The sequence below is a fragment of the Rhinopithecus bieti genome, unplaced genomic scaffold (genome assembly GCF_001698545.2).
Source record: "Rhinopithecus bieti isolate Rb0 unplaced genomic scaffold, ASM169854v2 scaffold_2723, whole genome shotgun sequence".
NCBI lineage: Eukaryota > Metazoa > Chordata > Mammalia > Primates > Cercopithecidae > Rhinopithecus > Rhinopithecus bieti.
In genome coordinates, this window is record NW_016804119.1 from 1371307 (window position 1) to 1378037 (window position 6731).

Here is a 6731-nt window from a genome sequence, read left to right on the forward strand (position 1 = left end):
GTGACTGTCAATCAGTGGGTGTTATCTCACAAGTTAATACTTCTTTGCCTTCTCTGATCAAAAGCGTTGCTTGATCCTTTTAAACATATTTTCCCTGCAAATTGGCAGCAAATAATTTTTATTTATTTATTTTTTTGAGGTGGAGCCTTGCTCTGTCGCCAGGCTGGAGTGCTGTGGCGTGATCTTGGCTCACTGCAACCTCTGCCTCCCAGGTCGAAGTGATTCTCCTGCCTCAGCCTCCCGAGTAGCTGTGACTACAGGCGTGTGCCACCAGCCTGGCTAAATTTTGCATTTTTACTAGAGACAGGGTTTCACCATGTTGGTCAGGCTGGTCTCTAACTCCTGACCTCGTGATTTGCCCATCTTGGCCTCCCAAAGTGCTGGGATTATAGGCGTGAGCCACCGCGCCCACCCAATATTTTTTTAAAAAGTACCCGGCCAATAACTTTTTAAAAAGTGCTACACTGGCCAGGCACGGTGGCTCACGCCTGTGATCCCAGCACTTTGGAAGGCCGAGGTGGGCGGATCATGAGGTCAGTTCAAGACCAGCCTGACCAACATGGTGAAACCCTGTCTCTCCTAAAAATACAAAACTTAGCCGGGTGTGGTGGCACACATCTGTAGTCCCAGCTACTCGGGAGGCTGAGGCAGGAGAATCGCTTGGACCTGGTAGGCAGAGGTTGCAGTGAGCCAAGATCATGCCACTGCACTCCAGCCTGGCAACAGAGTGAGACTCCATCTCAAAACAAAACAAAACCGGGCATGGTAGCTCATGCCTGTAATCCCAGCACTTTGGGAGGCTGAGGTGGATGGATCATCTGAGGTCAGGAGTTAGAGACCAGCCTCAAAATGGAGAAACCCAGTCTCTACTATATACAAAATTAGCCGGGTTTGTTGGTGCATGCCTCCCAGCTACTTGGGAGGATGAGGCAGGAGAATTGCTTGGACCTGGGAGGTGGAGGTTGCAGTGAGCCGAGATCACGCCATTGCACTCCAGTCTGGGCAACAAAAGAGAAACTCCGTCACAAACAAACAAACAAAAAGTGCTGTAGTATACACCAGTGCTTCCCACACTGTAATGTGCATACAGATCACCTGGGATCCTATAAAAATGCAGATTGATTTAGTAGGTCTGGGGCGTGCTTGGGATTCTGCAGTTCCAGCAAAGTCGCAGGAGATGCCGTGCTGCTAGTCTGTGGACCACACTTACCGAGTTTCTCCTAGACCCTTCACTAGAGACAAAATGTAAGCTAGGAAACTATGTACAGTCCAATTCAATAACCAAGAAAAAAGAAGAAAAGGCAAATGTTCCATTAGAAGCTGAAGTTTTATTATAGGATAACAGTACATAAAGCACATCTAAAATTGATGTGTTCAATGCACTTTTAATAAAGGTAATGTAATATTAAAGGTACAGTTTCTAAGTACAATATAACAACATTCATATTAGAATGAAAATTGGAGTATTTAAAAGACAACATTAAATCTCTCTTTTTTGTACAGCTTGTATTTACAAAATGAATCAAAATATTTTTTTTTTTTTAAATTCAGGACTCAATAAAATAAACAGCTGGAAATAAGCAGACTACTGTAAGAGTGAATTGAAAAGAAAACCCAAGGTAAGTGGAAAGTTGGATGATCCTCTAATAAAGATCATTAGCAAAGTTTTAGTTCAGTACTAGTTTTAGGATTCCCATAAATGGCTTGCATTTTTAGTGTGGCAGAAAAGGAGTTTTTACATACTGTACACAAAACAGACCGTATATTCATAGGTACAGTATTACTGTTTCCAAACTTGCATGTATATTTACAGAAGGCTGAGTTTGTTTACTCACACAGAGGTTTGTGAAATTTGTGTGCTTCATCCTCAAGACCTACACACAATTAGAATCAGCATTTCATGTGGTCTTTTTAAATGTGGCTTTAATACTTGGTTGTAGAAGAGAATGTTAACCATAAGGCTTGGCTTACTTTATAAATTTCACAAAACAACCCAGGAAAAAAGTTTTAATTGGGGCACACTTGTTATCATTTAACAATTGTCAAATGCTGACCTGTGCTAGCCATTGTGCAGACGCAAAGAGATACATACAATCTCTACCCTCAGGAAGCTTAGGATGCTAACTGGTGCTTTAAAAAAAAAGGTTTCAGTCTCTTTCCAAGCGAGGCAGTTAAGGAATGATGTGATTTATATTAAAAGAGATTTCTCCCTCAACTGTAGCCAATCCACTTTAAAAGGTTAACTACTACCATTAGCTCTCATTAACCACACAATTGCATTTATAGTTAAGGTAACAGCAACTCTTCCACAAAGATGGAAAATGTCTAGAATTGTGGGTAAATATGCAGTGCATGGAAGCCAATAATCATGGCTTGAGAATTTATCACCTTCAATTACAAAAAGTGCAGTAAACAGAAACATTTGCTCTACATTTATAAATTGCTCAAAAATCTTTGCTAAAGATCTTACAAATTCAGTAATATTACAGAACAATTCTAATCAATATTTAATAAGGTTAACTACATCCTTAGTTAGATATTTGATAAACTTTGCTTTTTAATAATGCCAATAGATCTTGGGAGAATGTGTAGAAAGGCTTAATTAAGCTCATTATTAAATAACTTTAAAAATGAAGGTCCTTCACTCAGTTCATGGAACTGGTTGAGGTTATATTGAAACAGAACATCCCGTGTCGAATTTGCTTTATGGCCCATGTTCTGGCAGAGGACGTCTCCATCCTTCTCATGACTCAGGTAGGAGGGGAAAGGTTTATTCTGCCATCAAGCCATCTAGGATATTTTATATAAATGCCTATTATCTATAATAGGAGCTAAGAATACAACTCTGTTAGGTGCCCATAATATAATTCCTTAATAAGAAAAAAAAGTATATTACTCAATTAAACAAGTTTCTTTAGGATCTTGAAGGCCTGGCAAATTATTTTTCAGCTTAGGAGATATGCTATAAAGCCAAGTAGCAAACATAAAGTAAATGCTAATAAGTTTCCATATAGCCATATTTATAAACAAATTCACCCTATAGATGTCAAATATCCATACTAAGGAAGTAATTTTATCCTAATTAAATACACTCTAGAATAATTTATGTAACGATATTATGTATTTAAAGAGAAAAGCATGTCCCAAATCCAGCACTCTGATACAGCTGCCAGTTGGGCATAGGTAGATATATATATATGTATATATATACAAATATATAGTTATACTCAGTGAAATTAACAAGACCCAAAGGTGGTATTGTCTAGGAATAAAAGGGATATTTTTTGTTGTTCACAAAAGTAACTTGTCTAGCACCACACATCAGAAAAACACAAAAATAGCACACTCTAGTTCTAAACAGCTATGTCTAAAATAGATTATATAGTAAAACTGGTATTATACAGCATATTGTGGATTTGATAAACAGATAAATATTTGCACTGAGTAGGCTGTTTATAATATAACATTTTCTTATCTATACAGAATGAAAGCCAAAAAGTTAACTGTATAGAGATGTGCAGAACAACATTAAATATTATGACTCAAAAGCAGGGACAGGTAAATTTGAAAGAAGAGTAAGAGAGAAAATGTTTACAGGCCATTACAAGTTCTTAAGTTAATAGTAAATAAGGAATCGATTGCTCAAGTTGAAGAAAGCAGTAAACAAGAGATTGCATTTACATGCAGATGTCTAAAATTTGTATTTTTTAAGTCTATGCACAAAAGTCATTTGTTTTATTGCTTGACATTCAGTTATGGCTAGATTATTTAACCTATTTTTTTTTGTACTTTGGAAACAAGAATATTGTTAAAGGTGCCATAAAAATGGACAACATTGAAAACGGTTTGCAAATAAACCACCTAACACTGCAGTTCTTTATACATATTAAAAGCCTTGTCTGGGGTTTGTCGTATGTTAAATATTATTTAAACTGGGAAAATATGTTGTAGCTTGAAGCCTCCCATTGGCCCAAACATCCAATACAAAAACACATCTCCACAAAAGGAGCAGGCAGACAATACAGGTACATTTATAGAAGCAGCCAGCTAATGTCCTAATGTTTAAAAATTTACCACTGTTTAATATGAGATTTCAGACTGTGTGGATAACAAGAGAATTTTGGATTCAGGAAGATGTATACAGTACATATGGATTTTTTTTTATTGTGAAATCATTTTCACTATATTGCTCAAGAATTATCTGCATTTACATATGCAATCTGTTCAATGATAAGTTCCTAGAAATAGTATTCATCCACATTAAAGTAATAATGATGAAAAAGGAATCACACATGAACACTGGAGAGAATTTAGTTGTTCTTAGAGAACAACATAATGGCATGTGCAGCATGTCAAAGCTAATAGCAAGTTATCTTTCATTAGTTCTTAGAAGGATGAAAGAAAAAGAAGTGTGGTACTGCTAATGTGGCAAAGTACACTAAACGTAAACAGCAAACACAGATTTTCTAGGCATCTATTTAAAATATTCATATTCACTTTCTCAATATAAGACTCCATGTTATGTTGCATCACTGAAAAAAGGTTGTTTCTATTTGGATTGAATATTCTGTCATTCATTTATAAATAAATGACTGAATGTATTTATTGCTCTAAGTTCTGAGGGTTTGGTTGAACATGGAGATCCCCCCTGCCCATCTAGGATGGCTACTTGGTATGAAGTCAGGCTTCTGGATTCTTTTAAAAATTATTCTGAGAGCCTGACAACACTGATCTCAGCTATACAGACAGACAGACAGATCCAGAAGTGAAACCAATTGCACTGTGGAGACATTGCTAGTCAGTCTTCTCATCTCTTAAAAATAAATAGCAAGAGGAAGGTCTCTATAATAAAATCTGATTGAACCTCTTTACTAATATTATATTTAGGTACAGAATAGAAGACCTGTATCATAGACTATTACCAATAGATCAAGATTTACTCTTGCAATTGCATTTCTGGGCTCATTACTTGATCTATAATATAAAGTTGTTTTCATGGGGTTCTATATCATAACTTTATAAGAAGAGGCAATCACATGTTATGTAAAAATGTCAATAACGTGTGTGTGTATACACACATATACAAATACACAGAGAGAGGAGAGATTTCTACCGTTTTCCATATTCTTTATTATCAAAAACAACATGGGAAAGGTATCCTTTTCATGTTATAGACATGGGAAGTTTTCCCAGATTATGTTCTTCTGTCATAGTAAGAAAATATGTAAATCTTCTTGTGAATGTGTATCCCAAGATGGAAGAATCAGAGCCAACAATTACATTGAACTTCTCTGACTTTACGGAAAGTAATATGTGGAATATGATAAAACTGTATTTCAAAAATATAACATGTTAACACTAAATGTTGGCTCGAGGTGCTGCTGTCATACAGGCAGGTTTTGTTTTGTCTTTAAACATTAGCACTTGTAATGCATCAGATATAAACTACACATGTAGAAGTAAGAATTGTTTTCCATGAAGGAATTTTTGGTTTGCTTCTAGAGGAGAACACATGAAAACAATAGTTAATTGCTGGTATTTTGTATTTTATCTTTTACCTGTATCACTGTACTGATAGGCAGGTCTCTCCTCTTATTACTGCTTTTAAAACTTTTCATCCTTAATATGTAGAATTTGAAATAGTTTTTAACATATGATGCTATATATATATTTATCATGAATATTTTAATTATTAGAGAAATGGTAACTGGAATATGCAAGGACTATACTTTGAATGATGCTCTTTGCTGGTACATTATTAATTTATATTTTGAACACACTGGCATAACTTTGCTTTGGAAGTTATTCAGTGTTTTGAAACACAAGACTGAAGAGCACATCAAGTTCTGAACTCAACAAAATAAGACAAGAGTAAAGAGTTTACACACACGCAGTTCTATATAGTTCATTTGTGCCTTGGAGGGATAGTATTATTATCATTATTATTAATAAAAAACACAATTTGTCCCAGTAGTACTGGCCACCCTGTTTTAAGAGTTTTAGGAGATCCCTGAGCACATTGTTTCTGACTCTTAACCCCAACTCCAAAATGATAGGGCTTCTATCGTTGATATCAAGATGGATTGTCATTCACAGTAAGTCAATTATAAGGTGCTTATTTACCCTTGTTTTTCACCAATCAGCACAAAGAACTGTCAGAAAATAACTTTTTATTATCTTAAAATAATAGCATTGGAAGGACATATGATTTAAACAATCAATATTTGAAACAGTGGCTTTAGGATTATTATCTGGCTGCCCCTCAACAATAAGAAGTGATTCGATCGACATTCCTTAGCCAAAAACAAAAGGCAAAACAAAAAAAAACCCAAAAAACAAAAAAACCCCAAAAAACTGTACAAATATGTATTTTTCCCTGAGGGATCAAGGTACACCCGCAAGTGCTCTATGTACATATTGCACTAGAGAGGAATGAAGAACATGTGCAAAAAAGCAACAATGAGAGAAGCTTACATACTACTTAAACCTTTTCATGAAAGATACTACTAGGTTTTGCATTTTGGAATGTCGGAACACAACAGCTGGCCATTCCTTAGTCTAAAACTAAAAACACACATTTCTACTATGGCACATTCAATGAAATAAAAGTTTTCCAAAGACAGATAGACAAATTCCATCAAGAAAATAATACAAAGTTTGTTTGTTTGTATTTTTTTTTTTAGAAAATTACATTACTTTCTTTCTTTTTTCACATTACAAAATTTTTTTTT

At 35.3% G+C, this 6731-nt stretch overlaps 1 long non-coding RNA gene across 1 annotated transcript in view; it reads left to right on the forward strand.

Annotated features, from left to right (window-relative positions):
* The first annotated feature begins 1314 nt into the window (after positions 1–1314).
* Positions 1315–6731, forward strand: part of LOC108523793 (uncharacterized) — a 7091-nt gene continuing 1674 nt past the window's right edge. The window contains exon 1 of the long non-coding RNA XR_001883894.1: positions 1315–6510. This is a non-coding gene — a long non-coding RNA (uncharacterized LOC108523793). The remainder of the gene's footprint in view (positions 6511–6731) is intronic.